The 27,100-nt window shown below is 38.9% G+C and overlaps 1 pseudogene; it reads left to right on the forward strand.

The window, feature by feature from the left end:
* Positions 1–332: 332 nt before the first annotated feature.
* Positions 333–26,008, forward strand: LOC140947067 (uncharacterized; annotated as a pseudogene).
* The last annotated feature ends 1,092 nt before the right edge of the window (positions 26,009–27,100 follow it).

Genomic DNA, 27,100 nt, shown 5'->3' on the forward strand with positions numbered 1-27,100 from the left:
TGTCAGAGGGGGACAATTGGGTGAAATAAAAAAGCGCATGGGTGCTAACATAAGCTTTACGTGTTCTCAGAAAGGGTAATTATAATTTTAGCCAAATAGAATAAATCAACTCGACCAGAGTCTCTATATGGTAAGTCTATGCCGGTAGGTGGTTTCCCCCCTTTCCACGACCTCAACGCTAGGACCACGACAAATCATATCCATTTAAGGAAAATTAGTGCTTCACTGCTCCTTACTGTCCACGCAACAGAAATGATGCCTTCACGTGGGGACAATGTGTATATTATTCTAATTCGCATGAGAGGGAGCGGCACTTCTTCAGTTAAAGCAAGATGGTGGGAGAGCAACACCTTCCGTTTGTCCTCTACGCAATTTTTACTGCTGGGCTTCTTAGTGAAGGAAGTCAAGGTATATTGGATAATGTTTTGTTTCTTTAGGAATATGCGCTCTAACATACTAATAGTTGTCGGCAATTTTTTTTGGTAAAATAATGTGGAAGTTTCATTTCGAGTAAGGTAGAAGGCATTGGAGGTGGGGCACGCACGGAAATAGGAAAGTCCTGAATACGAGCTTATACTCAAACGTTAAGGATTCTAGCTACGCTCAGTGCGTGTAACTTTTCATAAATCTACCAAATGCAATAGCCCAGAGGTAACAGGAGGCTATTTTAGCCTAAAAATTTATTATTCTTTTACAGAAGTCATTTTCAAAGCTGGAAAAATCAATACAACTACCAGGAACCCAGGGTTGTTCGCGTGTGAGAAAATCACATTCGCTAAACCGTTCTCTGGTGGAAAGCAAGTGAAAGTGTTTGCTTCGTCTGGACACTCAGTGAACAGCCAAACCCGTGGTAATGGTGCTGCTATTTGGGTGGAATCAGTAGATAGAACTCAATTCCGCGCTTGCATCTACGAGTACAGCAACGGCTCAAATACAACTGCTGAGATAAACTGGATTGCCCTACAATCTGCCCCTCCGGGGGCACAACTAGGAACCACTTCCTTGGACTCTTGGACTACCGGAACAGAATGTAAGAAGATCTACTTTCCTCAGGTTAGTTTAATTTTGAAAAGAATATGTTCACTGTACAAAGTAACGTGATTGATTGCAAAAAGGAAGAATCCAGAACGGTCAGACAAAGTGGTCTTGCAAGATGAACAAAATAACGATATGCATAAGGTTACTACTCATGTGGAGAAAGTTTCTATTAATCATAGTCTGGAAATGTATTATTTCTTCGAGTTCTCAGAAAGATGTATATTAAAAGAGAGTTTTTCCTATGATAAAACCATTGAATGAACAAGGTCAGTTTGTTAATACATCCTTCTCCCTTTTTCTTTTGCTGCATTTCGATTGTTTGTTTTTGGGACGCCCAGTGTTACGGCTAAGTCATAAGCGCAGTTGAATGTATTAGAGGAGAAGGTAGGATAAATTGTTTTGATTCGCCAATTAAAAGTTGATTGTTGGTGTGGTTCCCTGCTAATCGCACTCGGCCTTTGCCACACAAATGGAACTTTCATCTTGCCGTTGAGAAGCCAAATCCGATTTCGTTTTGCAATAAAGGACATTCTTGGATTCCTGACAGATTACACTCTAAAATAATATTATTGTCAAACATTTTCTTTGGCTCAAACGCAAAGAACATAATGCATGCCTCCTTTGATGCTGAAAAACGTTGTCCTGACCCTTCATCATGCAATTATTTGTTCAAACGCTGGACGTGTGTTCACTTCTGTAGAATCATTTTCCTATCCGACAGAAGTTCTTTAACATTATATAACAGACACATAATGATCGATTTGCAACGCATTTGAATAAAGAAATATTAAGCACAAATAATCTTTTGGTTGACACTACGCTCTAACTTGATCGATTTTTTTTTTCTTTTTTTTTTATGCGTGGAATAACCTACTAATCCGTGCAATTACCAATTCACGCAATGACAATACCAGCCACAAAGAAAGCGAAGAGACGTCTAACACACCTTTCCCTGCCCCCTCCAACCATAAGACGTTTGCACGGTTATGTAGGACTCCAGGGTGTATTAAACTTAACCAGTCAACCTTTCAACACCAGCCCCCACCATTCCGAAGAGTGATGTGCTCTTCATGAACTACACTTATACCTACCCATATAATCCGTCATACACTGACACTTGCATTCACATACAACAAGTCTTGAATATAAGCAATGAAACATTAGCCTTTATAATGGTAAAGTTAGTTTCCAATTGCTATCTAATCTATTATTTTATAAAACAATAACACGGAACGCATCAAACATTGTTGAAATTGATGTAAATTTTTAGTTACAATGAATTTAATTTAGAAATATTAAGGTTGCAAAACAAAGAGATTTTACAGTCAGTCACCGTGTACAGATTTATTATTTTTTGCCTTTCCTTTGTTAACGAATTTGATAACGTTGTTCTTCAAACGCGGTGTGCGTGCCGGTACTATACGGAAATACATTGTAGCTCTCATTTTGTGTGTGTGTGTGTGTCACTTTCCTCTGTCTAGAATTTTCAGTGCTCTTTTATTTGTAATTCGGAAAAATTTTTCTCCTTATTTTTAACACTATAATAGTATTATAGTATTATTATTATTGTTGTTGTTATAGTAATATTATTAATTGTTCAGTTAAAACTAATCCATTTTTCTTCTTCTTTTTTTATTTAAAGCGTTTTTTGACCTCTCCAACTTTGCTTGCAACTCCAAGTCACCAGTTTCCTGAGAGACCTCAAGACGCCATGGCAGTCTGGGTGGAAGAATTGACTGGGGACAGTTTCAAAATCTGCCTCAGGGAAGTAAAGATTTTCGACGGACTTCACAAAGGCATTGCTATTGTGAGCTTGAAATTTTAAATTGCTTTTCAAAGATCTTTTAATATTTCCATTCAATTATTTTTTCTGCAATGAGCTGCCCAAAGACGCTTATTTGCTCTTAAGTTTATCATAATCATAAGAAAAATGGTCGAAGTTATCATAGATTTGTAAAATTCTTACGTATTAAGTTATACAATAAATAAATATGCCAAAATTTTAAGTCCAGTTCTTTTTAATATGTAATTTCGAATTTGGTAAAACATTGAAGTAAAAATACATTCCCTAAGTATATTTCTGTTACCATTTACTGCTTTGGAAGTCAGCAGGAACGCTTTCTAGCTTGAACATTAGTATGGGTAATTAAACGATTTAATGAGCTATATTTTAGTACTCGTTTAAATGAATTGAAATCAGGTTCCTTCTTTCGTAAAACTTTAGTGTTATGCAGACCGCGGGGAAGGAGCTTTTGCCAGGCTCCAAACTTAAGGTTCATGCTTAATGAGTACCAAGCTTAGCGATCTTTCTAAAACTTGTCTGGAAACATTTGTCCCCAGTGTCAAAGTGTCCTCTGCCACCGATTGTTGACAGCCATATTTTGCAAAATTTGGAATTTTCACTTTCATGCGTTTTTTTTCTTTTTTTCTAGATTTTCTGATTGACGTAAATGATTAAAAAAAATTTAAAGAGAAAATTGTAAAAATGCAATCAAGGTTTTTGAGGCTCTTATTTGATAAAAGATGTGGATTTGAAGAAAATTAATGTACAGAAGTGTTGAGATAATTTTCCAAGAATGTTCATTTCCCTCTGAATTTTATTGCTGGCACATTAAGTGTGCTTTCAGAATATTCTTCTACACACAAATAAGCAAAACAAATACATTTAACTTGTTCAAAATCAATCAAACAGTGAAAATGTATTCTTCAAATATCCTAAGGGTGTCTATTTAAGATCTGCAATTCAGGTGCAGTGTTCAGTTAGTTTTATTTGAATTGACATCAAGATAGACTCTGTAATATCGGTAAGGCTTATCGCTACGAAATTGTTAGAAATATTCTTTAGTGGGACAAGTGTCTTCAGCCTTCCCTTAATGACACGATAGTGGAGTTGAATTCGAACACTCCATCGACGAAACTGGATTGAAATGCTCTCATTTCTTACAGATGCATGCCCAATTGAAAGTTCCAGTTCCTCCCGTTCATCATGCTGTCACTTCTGTTGTTAAGGGCATTAATCAGTGTTAGCCTACTTCGCAATTTAATCAGACACCTTCCCATTGACGTGTTTTCTATTATACTCAAGCTGAAGTCACATTACATAATTTTGTCGGTCAGTTTATCGCAAGATGCTAGATATGTTGAGTACATTATTATGACCAAATTATCTGGTCTAGCTATATTATCATATGCAGTTTTTAAGTTATGGGGGGCGTGCCTCTAACTCCCCCCATTTAGCTTAATAGTGGACAGCTGATTTAGTAACATTATATGGCAAAAACGGCTCCAAATTTCTAAAATATGATATTTTTTCCATTGCTGCAGAACTGGATGGCTTATACAAACCTCAGTGTTGGAAACTTCACATTAACTGACAGCCTCTTGTTTACAAATTATAACTTGTTATCTCAGCAAGCTAACTACGCCTTTTGCCAGGTATGAAAGTAAATTGTTAGGTTACTAAATGGAGCACTAAAATTTCTTTGCATTAAGAAAATCGAAAGCGGGATGATGTTCCTTTTTAGCAGAACCAATAAACAACTAATCCTAGTTGTTCTGAATATTCTGCATTGTGCATTAATTCATGGAGTAGTCTGAGAAACAAGTCGAAACTTGCTTGTTAAAGTCATTTGTTCATTTTATTTATAATTCTCATGTTTTGCCATTTATCTTAAATAAAAAAAGTTGTTTTTAACAAGCTATATCTTTCTTTGACAGAATATCAACTTTACAGACGAATTCTTTGCTCCTCCTGTGGTGATAGTGACGGCAAAACGCATCAACAACGATTCGCGTTTGTCTGGGTGTAACGCAATCACCGCTTGGGTCGAGGTAAAATTGTTTTACAAACTTGCAGATGGCAAAAGATTAATTTAGCGTTGAATCTTAATAAATATGATCAATCCATGCCGTGAATAAATAAAAGAAATCCCAGATTGACAAGAAAGACAGAAAGTGTAAGAAAATCTTTTCACAAAGTTTAACGCCACGCTAGTATTATATTCTTGGTGGTTTTCACGTGACGTCATCAAAATTCATACAAATTCATCAGTTATAGAGCAGCATAACCCGTATTTTTACAAATTGTCTGTTCGAAAGGGCTCTTCGTTTTGTCAGTGATAAAGTACGCTATTAATTTTTAACCTTTTGCGTGACGCGGCATTTCAAGGATCTGAAAGGGCCTAGAAAACTGTGATTTGGGTTAGAAAATTGTCACTTTTTTTCAGATTGTGCCATCGCAAAAACAGACATTTTTGTTGGTTTCTGACCACTATATTGGTTCCCCTCTGAGGAACAACAACATCAAGTTCTGTAAATTTGGGGAAAAAAATTTATAAGTATTTCCGCATAACAGGAAATATCACAAAGGCCTGAGTCCTTGCAAAGGTTTTTTGAATATATTTATTTATCTTCTTTCATTTCCCAGATTCTGGACTTTCTTTATCACACAGAATCGATTTCCATTTTTGATGGAGTGACAGTAATAACCGGTTCAAAGGAATTGGAGAATGAATAAAATGTTCAACCCGAATCAACTTTTTTTTAGCAGATACGAGTCCTCTTACTGATTCCTAAACATTTAAACAACTTTTTATATCTGTGGTTAACAGTTCAGTTTTCGTCAAAGTTTCTCGTCACCTTTACGTTTTGATCGTTTGTTTAGTAAAATTTTCAACACTGCTTTGGAGTAATAATGTTATTAGCAATCTCGATTTTCTACCCTTAGTACACGTCCACCGCAAAAACAGAGATTTGTGTTCGAGTCTATGAAACCAACAGCAAGGATACCATAAAAGTCGATTATCTGATTACTGGAGGTAGGTATATCACCCAGTAATGTAATAATCGACCACTAATGTATTACTAACCACTAATAAGGTAATAAAAAAAAAAAAACACTAATATGATAACATTCTAACCTTTAATGTAATAAAAAAAACTTAACCACTAATGTGATAACTTTGCGACCATTCATGAAACAAATTCAAAGAGAACAGCTAATTGATTTTTTTGAGATTATTAGGATTTAGAAGATCATATGGTGCACGGCAAAAAAATAATCAGACGACCCCCTGCTTTGATGTCAAGTAATGCCGTTTCAACGAAATAAGTCATTTAGGACTTGTTCCATACACTTGTTCCCTTTTACTTGAAGAATTTAAAATCTACTTCTTTGGAATTATTTCTTAGCTAATTTAGGTTCTAGTGTAAAGACTAATATTGTCACTTTGTCTCGTTAACACTAACAGATCCTTTAGATAGAAGATCGGTGTTTAATTTATAAGCGTCAGTTCAACATGAAAATTACCGATAACAAGAATGATAGCATCGATCATTCACCTCACTGTTTTTCTCTTTCTCTCCCTCGCCATGTTCGGTAAAACTTCGTTGAAATTAAAGTAAAAGCAAAAAAACAGCAACAACAACAAAACAACAATCAAATAAATAATAAATAAAATAAATAAATAAATAACGATTTGCAGGAAGCACATCCACATAGTGGTTCTTCGTCTACCTGATTCCTGGTTGAATTGGAATTTGGAAGTGCTAGTTTTTGTGGGGAGGGGAATACCGGAGCACCCGGAGAAAAACCTCTCGGAGCAAGGGGAGAGAACCAACAACAAACTCAACCCACACATGGTGTCGACGCCGGGATTTGAACCCGGGCCACATTGGTGGGAGGCGAGTTCTTTCACCACTGCGCCACCCTTGCTCCCCTAAATCAAGCCCTACTCTAGATTAATACTCTTATAGACCAAATCCAAATCTCGGTATAAGCACTTAATTCCGTTAGATATGTTATGCACACAAAATTAATGATAATCATGCATCTTTTGTTTTACACAGACCTGGATCCTTGTATAGATGGCGTACACTGTGATTATCATGGTCTATGCAAAGCTTTTGGACCATACGATGCCCGCTGTGTGTGCATAGACAGTTGCCCATCTTATCAAGAGCCTATCTGTTCTTCTAACGGAACGACGTATGACAACAAGTGTCTCTTTAAGCAGGAAATGTGTTTGTTACAGCTGAACTTTACTGTGCAGCATCCTGGGAGCTGTGAAGGTATCAGTGATCTCGTAATTTATGGTATCAATTGCCATTTAATTCAATCACCCAAATTAACAACCCCGAAAAAAAAGAAACGTCAAAAAATCTTCACTAACAACGTATCGATATCACATCATCTGAATCTCTACCACTGTACCAGTTAGAAGTCGTTTCAAAGGTATAAACTGGTTATTAATGCGAGGCTGATCTCTGAACATATTTCTATAGCAAAAGCACAAACGAGGAAATTTTACCGTGACACGATTTAATTAAAGCAAAAAATGCGTCGTTTTAGTAACGTAAAATGTGAAATACTGAGGTCATTTAGTAAGGTGAACAGTTTATGACTTTTAAAAAAATATATGATCTTGTCTAAAGTGGAGCTCGAGACAAATCGCCTCATGATAACTCGAACTCTCTCATTCTTTTTTTTTTTTTTTTTTTTTACATTTGCGTTTTTGTACTACTTTGCAGGGTTCCCATTTCAGCGTGACCGGCGTCACATGCCTCATATACCTTCCTTGGGATATTCTCACTGTGAAGTAATTGGTTTCCGACCATTTGTGTTCTACCCTGATAAACCCGTTCAAGTGCAGGTTACTGTCAATCACATCGATACAAGGGACATGAATTACGTCCACGATGCTGCTGTGTCGTGGATTGAAGATGTGACCTACGAACAATTCACTGCGTGCGTGATGGCGGCTGGTTTCAACGAGCGCAGGTCCCGTGCTAATGTGTCCATAGACTGGATAGCTTATCAAGGAGCCCCAGAAGGTGGGGTCAGTGGAGAGTTGCGCATGTCACAGTGGTGGACTGGAACAACATGCAAGACAGTGCGTTTTCCTTCAGTAAGCGATTTTTTCCACTTCTCTAAAATGTGCTTTTACTTTATTTATTATTACCTTGGTTTGTTAAGGTTTTGTCTGGTTACACTGAATGATAAGGGAGAAAAAGAGTGATTTACACACAAAAAGTACAGTTTTATACCTACGTTTTAGCGACGATGGCAAACCTCCCTGAATTTCGTTGTGGACAAAGGCTGGACGACTTTTCGACAACTTTACGCATGCACAGGTTCGCGCGGCAAAATTTCACTTCAATTCCGGTCGGCGTCGTCGTCCCATTTCGTCGTCGATGCTGAAGGTCCCTAATTACTATAGTTCTACTTCCAAGTTGGCCAAGGCCTAAATGTAATAAAGTCCTAAATGTAAAAATATTTGTCCTAAATGTAATAAAAACTTGCCCTAAATGTAATAAACTCTTTTAAGTTGCCAATTAACATCTATACAGTTATTTCTCGAATAAGCGCTGCATTTGGGGGCGAGGAAGTTTAATAAGCGCCGCGGCGTCTCGTAAATACGGTACTAAGCGGTATTATTATGGTATTAAGCACTGCCTTCAAATAAGCGCCGTAAATTCGGTACATTTCTTTATGCACTGTGGGATAGCTCTAAATGCGAAGTTTATCCGTTCCACGCAAACGAAACCCGAGTCTGTTTCGGCTATAAAATTCAATTAGATTTGATGCTCTGTCTCCTGTAACCTCGCAAAAAGATTTTGGAGTAACGGTTACTGGTGACCTTACGTGGAACCAGTGCATAAACAATGTTATCTCATAAGTACAGTGTTACTGAACATTAGGATTTCTTCGAAGACACACTTGCTGCGATTAAAACACTGACAGACACCAGAAGACTTTTGTACCTTACATTCGACAGATCTCCTCTGAATCTGGGCACCTCAATCTATAGGAAACATCTCTAAAATTGAAAGTCTTCAATGAAGAGCTACAAAATTTATGTTAAACTTGAGTTGAACGGCTTCTACCAGCTACCAGGAGAGGCTTATAATATTAAACTGAACCTCTTGCCTATTCTTTTTTTTTATGAAATCAATGATATTCTTTTCAATTCTACTTCAGATGCCAATTAGGTCAGTACAATAGCTGTCATAATGATTTTGTACAGCAGCTTAGTTTTAGATTTGTCAATTTCTTAGTGCCGCACTACATTGTTTTAAAATAGTTATTTTAATCGTTTACCTATAAGTTATGGAATTATCTACCAGCATCTATCTGCTCTGTTTTAATCTCAATAAATACAAATTCCTCAAGTCCCTGAGCTCCATGGACACGAACAGAGTGCCTTCGCTAATCTTTACGACGTCAACATTTTCAGCACGTGAAAATCAATCTGTCCCAAGTGCTGCGTTGCACGTAACACTCATGTCTTTGAAGTAATATATGCTGTTACTACAGTTACAATTAATGTCTTTTTAACACTCATGATATTTTTTAGCCTTCTTAGTAAATAAATATTATTTTTTTAGCTGTTTATTATGGATAATTTAATAGATTTAGTTTACTTATCTAGTCATTTATGAAAATAATTGTTTCTCAAAGGCGCACTTTAACTGAGGCCTCGCTCTGTTGTGTCACCCTTGCCATTGGTTTTGTTTTCCCTTGGTAGAATTTTTATTTATTTATTTATGTTTGTTTTGTAAAAGGATCAAATGCTGCACTACAACACGTCAACATACACACACAAAAAATAGAAGTCTCGCTCCGGCAATATACACACCATGTTAGAGGGTGTGCTCACGGTTCGGTTCATGGTACATCCAATTCAAAACTAACAGATAGGTACTTTTTTTATTGTGCGGTCATAACACATGAAAACCGGACAACTGTTTTTAAAGTACAGATGCAGACAAAACGTTAACTGCTTGAAGAAAAGCTAGTACGAGACGCCTTTTTCACTTTGTCTTTGTCACTACCTAGTAAGGAAGTGTTTTAATTGCTTAATTAATTGATTATTATAAAATAAGTTATTTAAAATGTTGTAGATTTAAACTTTTATTCACAACATGGCTTGCTTAGAAAATTTGATACAAGTAATTTTTCTGTGTGGGTTTAGTTTCCAAAGGAGCCTTCAGTTTTTGTGACCGTTGCACATCACCATGCCGGACTGAAGAGGAGACGCTGCCAGTATTTGGTTGGAGGATATCACGCGATCTTCCTTTAAAATATGTTTAAGGGAACTGCAAAATTACGCGGGCTCACATGAGGACATCTATGTCGTATGTAGTATACTTCATTTTTTCTCCTTTCTACGTCCTATTCTCAGCATTATATTTGTTGTGCGTTGAGTTGTCTCAAATTATGTCGTTGCCCAGCGGTGCAGGGCAACGTGACAACATGATGTAGCGAATTTTCTCTTTCTTTCCATTTTTCTTTTCTTTTGCTTTTTTTTTCTTTTCACAGAACTGGTTGGCTTTTTCGTCACTTAACAAGCCCATGTTCTCAGAACACAGCTCAGTTTATTTTGCAAACTCTCAGAAGCCTGCAGCCTGGAATAATAACGCATTCTGCAAGGTTAGTATAAATAGTATCTCGCTTAGCTTTAATATATGTCACGTTTTCACCATACGTTAATTTGACGGCTCTTTTCATCGATTTTGAAATTCATTGTACGTTCTTTTATTAGGATATTTCCTTTACAAAATCGTACAAGAATGCCCCAAATGTATTTGTATCTGCGAATCACACCTCCAGTGGGGGAGGTCAGGATCCAATGCACAATTCCATAACCGCTTGGGTTGAGGTGAGTCAGTGACTGCTAAAACTTGGAGGTGTGGAACGGTATCGTGAGCTTGTGATGCTTGTTGAGCTTTCTTTCATGGCAGTGAACTAATAATGATTATAATATGTAGAAAGTGGTTCAGTAATAAAAAGACTTGTGCTAAAAAATGATTGAACTAACATGGCTCCACACTTGTTTTCTTGCATCTAAAGTTACGTTTTCCTTAATTTACGTCACATCTCCTTTGTTCCAATGGTGTGCCAAAATAGCAGCAACTTTGAACGTCTAAGAAAAAATTCTAAAAAAAAACACAACTTTGTGTTCGCATCGCAAATTTTTTTCCGCAGACGAGGTTCTCTCAGTAATGCGTACTTTCAAATGATAATAATAATAATAATAATAATAATAATAATAATAATAGTAATAATAATGATAATAATAAATGTTAGGTTATGGGCACTTAAAGCTGTTTCAATGACGTAATGACTAAACGCAGTACTTTAAAAGTAGATAAAACTACAAACAGTAGTCAGTAGCAGATTATTTTTTTGTCGAGACTAAGACATGATAATTTAGGATTGGTGAATTAAAAAATGTACAAATGATCATCTGTTTTTATTTATTCATTTTTCATTTTAATTTTTAGTACATCAATACAACAGGGGCTCGAGTGTGTACAAAGGAATTGTACGACTCAAAGTACGACCCTCTCTCCGTATCATATACTGTCTTGTCAGGTAAAGGGCGACATCCTTATTAGACTAGAAACTCTTTTTACATATTAGATACAGCTAACTCAATATTAACCAACAATATTAACCTGAAAGGCGGTGCTTAAGGTAGTCCTAAACCGGATTATCCCAGCACCCATTAAAGCGTAGATGACATTGCAAGGGTGGATTTCTTTTACTGAGACGCCTCGGTGTGACAAAGTTTTCTTTGTTGCAGTTGTGAAGCACTTTTTGAACTTGATGCGCATAAATTAGTACACTGTATATACTATTAGTATGGTTTCATGCAGCTTTTAAGTGTCTCTAGCTCAGATTAAAAGTAGGATCTCGATATATTTATGTTTTTCAAACGTAAGGTACATAGAGTGATAACTATTCGAGGTAATTGGGTATCTTAATTCCACAAATGTTGCATCTATTTCGAATTCCCAGGTATTTGCCAGCCAGGTTGGAGCTATTTTAGTGGCTACTGTTACTTTACAAGTCGCACTTGTGGCTCGTGGCTCACTGCTGTATCAAACTGTTCAACGATGAGTTCCAGTTTGGTAACAGTTCACAACCAAAATGAAAACGTCTATATTCAACACCGTCCCAACGGAGAGAGAACCTGGATCGGACTCAATGACCGAAGTGTGGAGGGCTCTTTTGTGTGGACAAACAAAGAAATAAGTAATTTTAGGTTCTGGGCCCCACAGCAACCGAACGACTGGAAAAACGAAGATTGTGTTCACACTCTTGGCGCCAGGCATGGTTACACTTGGAATGATGTGCCTTGTCATAACTGCTATAACTACACTTGTTTTAAAGGTATTAGGCATACCAAGATCATTAATAACTGTGTTTTGTGAACCTCAGTTAGCAGATAGTGCCCCAAGACATTCAACTGCATTAACTTTGAATTATATATTAAATGGTTCATCGAACATGAGCTCAGGGCAAGCTTTGTAAGATCCTTTCTGAGAGTCACGTTTTTCCCATATGTTACTTTCTCTCGACAGTTAGTTACACAGCTACATACAAAGCAAAGGAATTCTTAACTTTTAAGACAGGATAAGAGTAAAGATTGTTTAATCTCTTCACTATGTGATTTTCCCTTTTAGACTTGGATGAATGTACCACTGGTTCCCATTCCTGTGACGTCAATTCCGTTTGCCAGAATAACGCGGGTTCATACACATGCTCGTGTAATGCCGGGTACACAGGAGATGGAAAAACCTGCAATGGTATGTTAGATTATAAGTAAACTGAGGCCTCGTCCACACGAATCGGGGCACTTTTGAAACTTCATATCTTTTTACCCAGATAAACCCAAACCCAACCCCCCCAAATCCAAACCCCCCCAAACGGGGTCTTAAACCACTCTGAGCGGTTTTAAAAAGATGCGGTTTCGGTGAGCGGATTCACTGGTTTCGTGTTGACGGAATGCCGTTTCGTGTAACAAAAAGGCAAAAGGCAAAAGGCAGTACTCAAAAATATCCGGTTCGTGTGGACGGATTCTGAGAAGGCAATAAAGTCAAACAATGGCTGAAGGGTGCAATTCCTACGCGGTGTGAAATAAACCCTTAAAATTGTCACCTGACTTGTTTCGCAGAAAAAAAAAATGAATACTTTGACCTTAGCGACCAGGTGTAAACTATCAGGTAGATAATTCAAAATGCTTCTGCGTTTCTGATTGCGTATTCCCCCAGCTAATTTTTCAAAACCAGCTACCGTTAACCAAATGTGGAAGATGTTCGCAGATATCCTCAGAGATGAGACTTGTAAGACATCCTCGGAGACCTAGGGGCAGTTAGTTACGCCGTTTCTCTCGACTCGACTGAGGCCCCGGCTATACGAATCCAATTGCAAAAACCGCATACATTTCTTTACACAACCGTACTCGTATGGACGAGACCTTAAACCTATCTGGGGCGCGGTTTAAAAAAGATGCGGCTTCGGTGAAAGGATTCATAGGTTTTACGTGGACGAAAGGACGGTTCGTGCTAAAAAAAAAAAATCGGCTGTTCCAAAAATATCCGGATTTGTGTGGAACATGGCTTGACTGCCCCTGGGTTCTCAAGAATTTTAACGGTTAATTATTGATCAACAAAGGACAGCCGAAGGCTTGGTAGTTCGGTTTTGATAATGCTGGAGAAAATAGCGAAGAAAAAAAAAAGAGAGCCGAACTACTGCCTAACGGCAAAGCAAACAAACAGCAAACATACCACTCAACCGATGACAGCTCCTCATGAAGATAAATATTTTCCGGCTAGACTGAACGTGCCCTTATATCCTGAATTTTCTGAGGAAGAGGCAAATGTTGTGCAGACGAAACTTTACATCGATGAAGAAAAGCATGATTTAAAGTTTTGAAGTACCTTCAATCACAGGGTCCAGGGGCGTTTCGTGCGAATAAATGAATTACTTATTGTCTCACCTTAAAAAATATGTATACCTGTCGCTTAGCACGATTAATTAGCCAAATGGGATCTTAATGAATCTACTGTAAACGATTTCTTCACTTTTTATCTGACCCAGATCGACTTTGTTCTAACGACAAACACATCTCCTCTGGACCCTGTGCTTCAATTAATAAAAAAATGTTTGATTCTGCTTTGTATGATATGAAGAATTATGCAGGTCTCGAGGGGTGGGGAGTGGAGGGGAAGGGGGTCAGAGTAAGGAAGCCGAGTCCAATAATTGCTGAATAATTGATCAAAGTTACGCTGAACTGCCATCAGGCATATGCAAAATCTCTTATCTTTACGCCAAGCTTCACTACATTTTCCCAGATATCGACGAGTGTTCTTCCAACGCCCATAGCTGTGGCGTCAATGCGGTGTGTAACAATACTCTTGGATCGTATGCATGCGCATGTAAAGCAGGATATTCAGGAGATGGAAGAATATGCACTGGTAAGGCGTTTTGATCTTTTTCTAAAGGTGACATAGAAGAAAGGGAATACTGTCAATGACTCCTGTAAACTTGTTAACTCGAGTACAGACGAAAAAGGTTTTTGGTAGGTCAGACAACAACGAAACCAACAACAGAAACAATCATATACTTTGTTTAAAGGAGTCAACTTAGAGTACCGGCTGCCTGGTATAGCCATTAGACAGCCATTAGTAGCGAGGTTGCCAGCTGATGTGATCATTAAATGAAAGTAACCCATGAAGCCCGTAAGCAGCAGTCTTTCACGTGCGGAGTCGGGGGCGCTGGTTTCGGAACGAGGGCGGGGGGAGGGGTGGGGGGTATGCAGGTGGGACTGTTATGATTAGGAGTATTATCATAGATTAGGGAGTGCCCTCGACATTGGTAATAGGCGGATAGTAAAGGAGCTGAAGCATATTGTGAACTTTGAGACGTGGGGAGTTTTAGTTCATAAACCCGGTTGGATAACAGAATTAGCAGTTTGTATTTTCCTGTGACAAGTTTTGATAAATAGTAGAGACAGGATCAATGCATTATTCAAGGTACTTTTATCGCAACTCCTTCTTCTTTGGATATATGAGACTTTGGAGAGCTCTTCGCAAAGAAGAATAAACGTGAACACGATGCACTTGGCGCGTCCACGAAAATTGGCAGTAGCCTTTCAAACTCTAGCCTAAGAAAACAGCCGACATTTCGAGACGCCACGACTGGTTTTCCCGGGAAATGAAGAAGAATAGAATTTCTTTCCCTTACTTACTTAACTACGTTCACAGCTTGACAACGAAAGGGAAACGTTTTTGCGATGAAAAGTCCTGAAAATAGAGAGGTGCGCAACGGAAGAAAAACGCACGTGACCCACCCACGAGAATTGATTGGCTGCAAAGGCTGAGAGTGCGCATTGGACAAAAGGCCCCTGAAAAAAAATATATCTGGGAGCGCCATTTTAGTAACCATAGGAATGTTTGGAAGGCCAAAACGTCCTGGCTAGATCGTGTACAGGACACCCAAAAAAGAGAAACAGCCAACCGGTAATGGGTTCATGATAACCGTCACGAATATAGAGGCATTAAGTGACCACTAAGCCCACTATGAGAATGTTGATGTAATTGCTGTAGTTACTGTAGTTGGTGTAGTAGCTGTAGTTGGTGTAGTAGCAGTAGTTGGTGTAGTAGTTGTAGTTGGTGTAGTTGGTGTAGTTGGTGTAGTTAATGTAGTTGGTGTAGTTGGTCTAGTTGGTGTAGTAGCAGTAGTTGGTGTAGTAGCTGTAGTTGGTGTAGTTAGTGTAGTTGGTGTAGTACCTGTAGTTAGTGTAGTAGCTGTAGTTTGTGTAGTTAGTGTAGTTGGTGTAGTAGCTGTAGTAGCTGTAGTTAATGTAGTTGGTGTAGTTAGTGTAGTTGCTGTAGTTGCTGTAGTAGCTGTAGTTGGTGTAGTTGCTGTAGTTAATTTAGTTGGTGTAGTTAGTGTAGTTGCTGTAGTTGCTGTAGTTGCTGTAGTTGGTGTAGTAACTGTAGTTGCTGTAGTTGCTGTAGTTGCTGTAGTTAATGTAGTTGGTGTAGTTGGTGTAGTAGCTGTAGTTAGTGTAGTAGCTGTAGTTTGTGTAGTTAGTGTAGTTGGTGTAGTAGCTGTAGTAGCTGTAGTTAATGTAGTTGGTGTAGTTAGTGTAGTTGCTGTAGTTGCTGTAGTAGCTGTAGTTGGTGTAGTTGCTGTAGTTAATTTAGTTGGTGTAGTTAGTGTAGTTGCTGTAGTTGCTGTAGTTGCTGTAGTTGGTGTAGTAACTGTAGTTGCTGTAGTTGCTGTAGTTGCTGTAGTTGCTGTAGTTAATGTAGTTGGTGTAGTTGGTGTAGTAGCTGTAGTTGCTTTAGTAAATGTAGTTAACTACAGCAACTACACTAACTACACCAACTACATTAACTACAGCAACTACAGCTACTACACCAACTACAGCTACTACACCAACTACACAAACTACACCAACTACAGCTACTACACTAACTACACCTACTACACCAACTACACCAACTACAGCAACTACACCTACTACACCAACTACAGCTACTACACCAACTACAGCTACTACACCAACTACAGCTACTACACCAACTATAGCTACTACACCGACTACAGCAACTACAGCTACTACACCAACTACACTAACTACACCAACTACAGCTACTACACTAACTACAGCTACTACACCAACTACACCAACTACACCAACTACATTAACTACACCAACTACAGCAACTACAGCAACTACAGCTACTACACCAACTACACTAACTACACCAACTACAGCTACTACACTAACTACAGCTACTACACCAACTACAGCAACTACAGCTACTACACCAACTACAGCAACTACAGCTACTACACCAACTACACTAACTACACCAACTACAGCTACTACACCAACTACATTAACTACACCAACCACAGCAACTACAGCAACTACACCAACTACAGCTACTACACCAACTACAGCAACTACACTAACTACACCAACTACATTAACTACAGCAACTACAGCTACTACACCAACTACAGCAACTACAGCAACTACAGCTACTAAACCAACTACACTAACTACACCAACTACACCAACTACAGCAACTACACCAACTACACCAACTACAGCAACTACAGCAACTACACCAACTACACCAACTACATTAACTACATTAACTACACCAATTACAGCAACTACAGCAACTACAGCAACTACACTAACTACACCAACTACATTAACTACAGCAACTACAGCTACTACAGCAACTACAGCTACTACACCAACTACACTAACTACACCAACTACAGCTACTAAACTAACTACAGCTACTACACCATCTACACCAACTACACCAACTACATTAACTACACCAACTACACCAACTACAGCTACTACACTAACTACAGCTACTACACTAACTACACCAACTACAGCTACTACACCAACTACAGCTACTACACCAAGTACACCAACTACATTAACTACACCAACTACAGCAACTACAGCAACTACAGCAACTACAGCAACTACACTAACTACACCAACTACATTAACTACAGCAACTACAGCTACTACACCAACTACAGCTACTACACCAACTACAGCTACTACACCAACTACACTAACTACACCAACTACAGCTACTACACCAACTACACCAACTACGCCAACTACAGCAACTACACTAACTACACCAACTACATTAACTACAGCAACTACAGCTACTACACCAACTACACTAACTACACCAACTACATTAACTACAGCAACTACAGCTACTACAGCAACTACAGCTACTACACCAACTACACTAACTACACCAACTACAGCTACTAAACTAACTACAGCTACTACACCATCTACACCAGCTACACCAACTACATTAACTACACCAACTACACCAACTACAGCTACTACACTAACTACAGCTACTACACTAACTACACCAACTACAGCTACTACACCAAGTACACCAACTACATTAACTACACCAACTACAGCAACTACAGCAACTACAGCTACTACACCAACTACACTAACTACACCAACTACAGCTACTACACTAACTACAGCTACTACACCAACTACAGCAACTACAGCTACTACACCAACTACACTAACTACACCAACTACAGCTACTACACCAACTACATTAACTACACCAACCACAGCAAGTACAGCAACTACACCAACTACAGCTACTACACCAACTACAGCAACTACACTAACTACACCAACTACACCAACTACAGCTACTACACCAACTACACCAACTACAGCAACTACAGCTACTACACTAACTACAGCTACTACACCAACTACACCAACTACAGCAACTACACCAACTACACCAACTACATTAACTACACCAACTACACCAACTACATTAACTACACCAACTACACCAACTACAGCTACTACACCAACTACAGCTACTACACCAACTACACTAACTACACCAACTACAGCTACTACACCAACTACAGCTACTACACCAACTACACCAACTACATTAACTACACCAACTACAGCAACTACAGCAACTACAGCAACTACACTAACTACACCAACTACATTAACTACAGCAACTACAGCTACTACACCAACTACAGCTACTACACCAACTACACTAACTACACCTACTACAGCTACTATACCAACTACACCAACTACACCAACTACAGCTACTACACCAACTACACCAACTACACCTACTACAGCAACTACACTAACTACACCAACTACATTAACTACAGCAACTACACCTACTACACCAACTACAGCTACTACACCAACTACACTAACTACACCTACTACAGCTACTACACTAACTACAGCTACTACACCAACTACACCAACTACAGCAACTACACCTACTACACCAACTACAGCTACTACACCAACTACAGCTACTACACCAACTACAGCTACTACACCAACTACATTAACTACAGCAACTACAGCAACTACAGCTACTACACCAACTACAGCTACTAAACTAACTACAGCTACTACACCATCTACACCAACTACACCAACTACATTAACTACACCAACTACAGCTACTACAGCAACTACAGCTACTACACCAACTACACTAACTACACCAACTACAGCTACTACACTAACTACAGCTACTACACCAACTACAGCAACTACAGCTACTACACCAACTACAGCAACTACAGCTACTACACCAACTACACTAACTACACCAACTACAGCTACTACACCAACTACACCAACTACAGCAACTACACCAACTACAGCTACTACACCAACTACACCAACTACATCAACTACACCAACTACAGCAACTGCAGCAACTACAGCAACTACACCAACTACAGCAACTACACCAACTACAGCAACTACACTAACTACATTAACTACATTAACTACAGCAACTACAGCCACTACACCAACTACAGCTACTACACCAACTACACTAACTACACCAACTACAGCTACTACACTAACTAGAGCTACTACACTAACTACAGCAACTACAGCTACTACACCAACTACACTAACTACCCTAACTACAGCTACTACACTAACTACAGCTACTACACCAACTACACCAACTACATTAACTACACCAACTACAGCAACTACACCACTACACCAACTACAGCTACTACACCAACTACAGCTACTACACCAACTACACTAACTACACCAACTACAGCTACTACACCAACTACTGCTACTACACCAAGTAGACCAACTACACCAACTACATTAACTACACCAACTACAGCAACTACAGCTACTACACCAACTACACTAACTACACCAACTACAGCTACTACACTAACTACAGCTACTACACCAACTACACCCACTACACCAACCACACCAACTACACCAACTACATTAACTACACCAACTACATCAACTATAGCTACTACACCAACTACACTAACTACACCAACTACAGCTACTACACTAATTACAGCTACTACACCATCTACACCAACTACACCAACTACATTAACTACACCAACTACACCAACTACAGCTACTACACTAACTACAGCTACTACACCAACTACACTAACTACACCAACTACAGCTACTACACCAACTACAGCTACTACACAAACTACACCAACTTCATTAACTACACCAACTACAGCAACTACAGCAACTACAGCAACTACACTAACTACACCAACTACATTAACTACAGCAACTACAGCTACTACACCAACTACAGCTACTACACCAACTACACTAACTACACCAACTACAGCTACTACACCAACTACACCAACTACGCCAACTACAGCAACTACACTAACTACACCAACTACATTAACTACAGCAACTACAGCTACTACACCAACTACACTAACTACACCAACTACAGCTACTACACTAACTACAGCTACTACACCAACTACACCAACTACACTAACTACACCAACTACAGCTACTACACCAACTACACCAACTACGCCAACTACAGCAACTACACTAACTACACCAACTACATTAACTACAGCAACTACAGCTACTACACCAACTACACTAACTACACCAACTACAGCTACTACACTAACTACAGCTACTACACCAACTACACCAACTACATTAACTACACCAACTACAGCAACTACAGCAACTACAGCTACTACACCAACTACAGCTACTACACCAACTACACTAACTACACCAACTACACCTACTACACTAACTACAGCTACTACACCAACTATAGCTACTACACTAACTACAGCAACTACAGCTACTACACCAACTACACTAACTACACCAACTACAGCTACTACACTAACTACAGCTACTACACCAACTACACCAACTACACCAACTACATTAACTACACCAACTACACCAACTACATTAACTACACCAACTACACCAACTACAGCTACTACACCAACTACACCAACTACAGCAACTACAGCTACTACACTAACTACAGCTACTACACCAACTACACCAACTACAGCAACTACAGCAACTACAGCAACTACACCAACTACACCAACTACATTAACTACACCAACTACACCAACTACATGAATTACACCAACTACACCAACTACAGCTACTACACTAACTACAGGTACTACACCAACTACACTAACTACACCAACTACAGCTACTACACCAACTACTGCTACTACACCAACTAGACCAACTACACCAACTACATTAACTACACCAACTACACCAACTACAGCTACTACACTAACTACAGCTACTACACCGACTACACCAACTACAGCAACTACAGCAACTACACCAACTACACCAACTACACCAACTACAGCTACTACACCAACTACAGCTACTACACCAACTACACTAACTACACCAACTACAGCTACTACACCAACTACAGTTACTACACCAACTACAACTACTACACCAACTACTGCTACTACACCAACTACAGCTACTACACCAACTACAGTAACTACAGCAATTACATCAACATTCTCATAGTGGGCTTAGTGGTCACTTAATGCCTCTATATTCGTGACGGTTATCATGAACCCATTACCAGCCAACCACACAGAAAATTGGGGGTTGCATTCTAGTCGGACGCAAAAATGCTTCGAAAAAATAGATTTAGTTTAGAAAAAAATGAAATGTTATAGTCGTCGAAAAACGCAATGCATGATTGTGTTTTCCTTTTTTCTTGAAGCACTCTCAATTTCGCGTTTCTCTTTTTTCTTTCCAATCTAGCGGGTTTTGAATAGCCCGCGATCCTTTGCTCATCAGTTTACAATAATTTATCAGCCTCTATGGGGTCCTGAGATCGCATGTTCGATGATATATCGGGTTCATGCAGCGGTTTCTATTAGGCGCATGTATGTGATGAAAACACTTATCGCCTCAACTAATAGCTTACACGGGCCTAAAGACACAAAACAAACCGCACGGAAATTTGCCGGTGTAAACGTGCCTTTACAACGTACTTTAGGAACCCTAGGATTAAGGCCCCCACCTACTCCCCACTCCCTGGACGTTCCTTTTCCATGAAATCAAAACTTGTCAAGACAGTACAAACTAAAACAATGTGAGTGCAGTGGTTATTGTCCAGTAAGTGCAAGGATTGTTGAAACCTGTTTTTGATCAAGCTTACGTTATTTCAGTCCGTTTTCCTTGTCTCCTGCTACCTCTTCGCTAAGAAAATGGGCGTGATTATACTTAGTTATTTTGTTTATTTCCAGATATTGACGAGTGTGCTAGCGGTACTGATGACTGTCACAGTTCACGTGCTTCATGTACAAACACAGTGGGATCCTTTAATTGTTCATGTAACAGTTCTTACATTGGAGATGGCAGAACTTGCAATATACCATCAGGTATAATTAGAAGATTTTCACTTACCAAACCCGTACACTAGTGAGTGATGCACCATGCGCTGACCTTGGCTGCTTGAACGGTGTTTTACGTTTAAAATTCATTGACCGGTTTTGAGACCTTCGACCAAGTCTACTTTAATGCAATTTATACTGTTACTTTAAGGGGAGTTAACTTTTTCAAGTTTGCCAATTAACTGCGATAGCAGTCACTATCTCTATGAAAAACCGAACAAGAATAAAGAGGCGAATTATAACAGTTACCTTTAATATTTAACAATTATTCGCCCGAAGGCGAAGTTAATATTGTTGAATAATCCCCGAGACGAAGTCGAGGGGATTATTCAATAATATTAACTGGGCCTGAGGTGAATAATTGTTTTAGTTTATTCACACGAAGTGATCTCAACAGAATCAGAAAAGAAACCATTAAAAAACGATTAGTTTGGTTGACGGGTGAATTCACGCGTAAACACGAAGCCGTAAACATGGGGATGCGCAAAAGTTAGGCTTTACAGTATCTTCAAACATGGCAAATGATAGGTTTAATCTTTTTGTATCGAGTTTTGTAAGCTTCAGCATCAACGGTTTAAAACAAAACGCCGAAAATTTAAATTACTACCCAATTCAGAGAAGAAAGGTAGAGCTTTATTTGTTTCTGTCAACTCACCGTGAATGAGAAAGTTTTCTTTGTCGCTTCTTGCAAATGCTGTCAACAGCGGTTACGATCAAGGTGAGCGTTGTTTATCTCCAAAGTTCTTTGCTTTGTTTACTTGCTGGCAAGCACAAGTTTCGAAAATATTTGCCTTCCTCTTTTCTCCATAACTTAACTTTTATCTATAGGCAAAATTGGTCTTGCGAGAATCCCGAAATCACAAAACAGTGACAAAGCGACCTCGTTTTCCTCTGTAGTTGTAAACATGGCTTCGAGCGTACAAAAAAGTCAGCTACAGTAAACCACTTCACAATAAATCACGCTGTTTAAACACCATGAAGTCTTTTCTTACCTTCAAAGTCATCAGCACTTGGATATTCGTGTATTTTCAAAAAGGCCTTACTATGAAACTTTGGCAAAACACCCAGTTCACGACAGCGATTTTGTTCTGCTTTATATTCACCGCGTAGCGCGGTGAATATAACGTCATAGTCCGAGATAGGTAACCAATCAGATTGCTTGAATTACCAAGATCACTGAGTGTACACGAGTGAATAAGTTTCTGAGTCAGAGGTACACGAACGATTATATATCAAATAATCGTTGTGGGAGAAATTCTTTTTTTTTTTTTTTTTTGTTTTTACTGTCTTTGTTCATTTCCGTTTTTATAGTAGTCTTATGGACGTGAATAGCTGACCCTTAAGCTGATATCAGGCATCCTTGCTCAAAGCTTTTAGAAACTACGTTTTCATTATAAGTGACCTTGTATAAATATAAAAAAGTGGTTATACAGAGTGCTTTATAAGAAAAGACCTTTCAGTTAACTGTCTTTTGACAATAGAACTGGCACAGAAAAAATCTCAACGTAGCAAATCAATGTACGCGAAAGGTTTATAATCAATCTTTAGTTGCCAGAACGTTTTTGTATAAATGTCAGTATTGATGGTTACAAAATTGATGTCGTTACCTGTAATTATTAATTATGGTCAATTCTGAAATATTCAAGCACCTTTTTATATATGAACGGACCTATTTTCCCTGGGAAATACTCGGCAAAGCTAAAGACGGTACATGCGTCGATGTATTCCTGTATCAAAATTTAACGTCGTATGTAACAGAGATAATTCATCTGTTTACCGGCACAAGTTATGACGATGCCTAACATATACTGCTCATGGGTAATAATGTTTTCTTCCTGTGTTGTTGTTGGTCAACAGTGAGGATGTGATTGGGGAATTTAGAACATGAAATGCTCCCCTCTTTTACCTCGAGCTCGCCACACGTAAGGGAATGCGGATTCCGGAATCCAAGAAATTTTTGCTGGTGGAATCCAGAATCTAGGAAATTGCTTGTGGAATCCGGAATACTAGGCTTTGGAATCCGGAATCCTTCTAAAGATTTGAATCCAGAACTTAAGTTCCACTGGCAAAGACTGGGTACCAGTACCTAGAATCCGGAATTCACGGCGTGAAATCCAGAATCCAAGATTGTCTTGGATTCCCTTATGTGGGGCAATCGAGCTGATGTACAACTAAATGAAACGTTGCTAGTGACTGATGTTCTTTCTCCTCTTTGTGTCAGAATGTCAGAACTACGGGATTCTCAACAGCGGAAGCCGAAGGACTTCGTATTATAGGAGCTACTACTATGGTTATTATTGTGATAGCAGTCTTGGCCCCGGATGGTTCCGTTTCCAGGGGTCTGCCGGCACAAGAATGGCAACATCATGTCCATCTTACCGAAGGTGTGGTACCTATTCTACCGGCTGGCTAAGTGGAGGACACCCCTCAGTAGCGGACGGTCAGGTCACCAGGACGGTGTATTTTAATAATGGTTATTGCTATGGTTACTCAACAAGCATCAAAGTGAGAAATTGTGGTTCATATTATGTGTACTATCTAAGTGGTACACCTACTTGTGATCTCCGTTACTGTGGCAACTAACTAGACAGAAATGCAAAGTAACAAAGTCTATATGTAAACATTTGATCATTTCACTAAAGTAGGCTTTATTGTAAAAACAAAGTAACCATCTAAAAAAAAGACTCTACTTACACTTTAACTTCAATATCAATATCTGTTTATAATAAATAAAATACTTAGCAAAGAAAGAAAAAGTGAGATAGGACAACGTACTACTTTTAAGCCATTTTGCAGGTTATAGCGCCTATAACGTAAACATTTTTATTATGTAATGGCGACCTATTTTTTGATGACACTCTTCAAAGAAAGCTTCACAAATGACTTAATTCGGACGGATTACAAAACTTTTCGACGCAACTAGCATGAAAAACACATCTCTAAAAAAAAAATGTCTAACTTGGAACCAGACCTTTCGGGGCTTTAGACTTGATCTCCGCGCCGCTTAGATGCAGATTTCGAGTAAAAACAAGAAAAAAATCATGTCAATGAAAACTTAGAAAAAACTCCAAAACATATTATGTTAACTGAAATAAATGCTAATTACTGAGTCTAACAATGGCATGTATTTGCTAAATAAACTACGATGGACAACATGATAGTTAAGATGTAGGGAGTACGGAGTATAAAACTGCTTACTTGTTTTTTGATCGGTCCAGGGAAGCACTCTGTGAAATCGGGAGCGAAATGGATATATGGACTAGGGATACAGTCAACTCTCACCTTGCCGACACCCTGCTATTACGGGCACCCCGGCAATACGAAAAGCCGCTAAATCCCTCCCTATTGCGGACTTCTGTTTGCTATCAAAGACACTAACTCTGGGTCCTGAGAATGACCTCAATAAACGAAAGTTGACCACACAGGGTTGAGCCCTGATTCTTGGACTATATTAGAATAGGAGTTTCATTGAAAAATAAAGGCACAATTTAGTATTAATAACCTCCTGCTCTTGTACGTTGGCGTAATTGTACTTACTGCCAGAATCCCTCAGGCTTTTCCTTTCTTTTGCAAATGAGGGCTTTGTTTTTTTAAACCTCAACGGGATTACCTAATTTTTCATGAAGGATCAATCAAAATGAATTCAGGTGTAAGCAGTAAAAAGACGTCATCTCGTGTCATTATTGCACACGGGATATGGAGAGAGGACCTATTAAGATCATTTTAAGAATACTAAAGAAGATACATGTCCATCTTAGATATAATTACCTCTGGACAACTGGAAAAGACCGTGTTAAACTCCTGTGTAGTAGTATGACACAGTAGTGAATAAATAAAATGCTCTTTGCCAGTTAATTGTTTTGCCTTTTCATGTTTGGTATGCATTATAACTGGAAACGGGGAGAAAAGAAGTTGTAAACAGCAGAAGGGAGTTAGAGGTTGGAAGAGCAGAAAATAAGGCGCAGAACAGAGCCATCGTTTTCTTTGTGCCATATTTTTCCGCCCCTTTAGACTTTCCCTCGCCCCCACCATCTGCCCCTGGGTCTCCGAGGATGCGTAACACCAAGAAACATCCAAGATAACATATAGAGTTCTGACCAGTACTCCATAGAAAAGTGCAAGAGTACGATTTTTAGGCGACTTGAGCAAAGAAAACAGGAGTCAGAAACTGAAACGTTACTACAAGGACCACATCGGCTGCCATGAACTGATCAGGTGGACTCATGATCAGGGTTCTTGGTCCACTTTTTACGACAGATAAAGAAGCTTCCGCACTATAAGAAATATATGAACATGGTGCATTGTAAATTCGTTGTACAAAGAAGGCGAATGGTCACCTGGGGTGCTACATACTTGAAAGGTCCAACTAACATAGATCACTTTTTCGTTAGACCCTTCTAGCTAAAATGGTTTAAATAGAAGCATGAGATTGAGATGCGAAAGGGCCACAAGCTTGTTTCAAAGAAAGGAAAGATGGTAAATTTTTGAGCTCGGTCAAACAAATGTAAAAATGAAATGATCAGCATGCCACAAGCGTGGGACGAAGAAAGAATCTGATCGAGTCCCTGACAGAATTCGAACCTATGACCTCCCAATTCAAACACCGGGTGGGCGCTCTATCCACTTGAGCTACGGAGAACTCATGGAGAGCGAGACCATATACTTGGTTCATTTTGATAGTAATATTAAGAGATCATTCAACTTTGCCTTCCGTTTATGTTTGGGGGTTCGGAACCGAACCAACATGTCGAAGTGAAATCTTGTTTCTTCATTTCTCAACTATAATCAAAATATTTAATCGTTTCTGATTGTCTCCAGTCCCGTCAAGTCGCTAAATCCTCATGACTGGCACACGGTTACATCATTTGGAAGATGTAGCTACCGTCTATTGTGCTTGTCACAATCACGTACTAATAG

The sequence above is a fragment of the Porites lutea genome, chromosome 8 (genome assembly GCF_958299795.1).
Source record: "Porites lutea chromosome 8, jaPorLute2.1, whole genome shotgun sequence".
Taxonomy (NCBI): Eukaryota; Metazoa; Cnidaria; class Anthozoa; order Scleractinia; family Poritidae; genus Porites; species Porites lutea.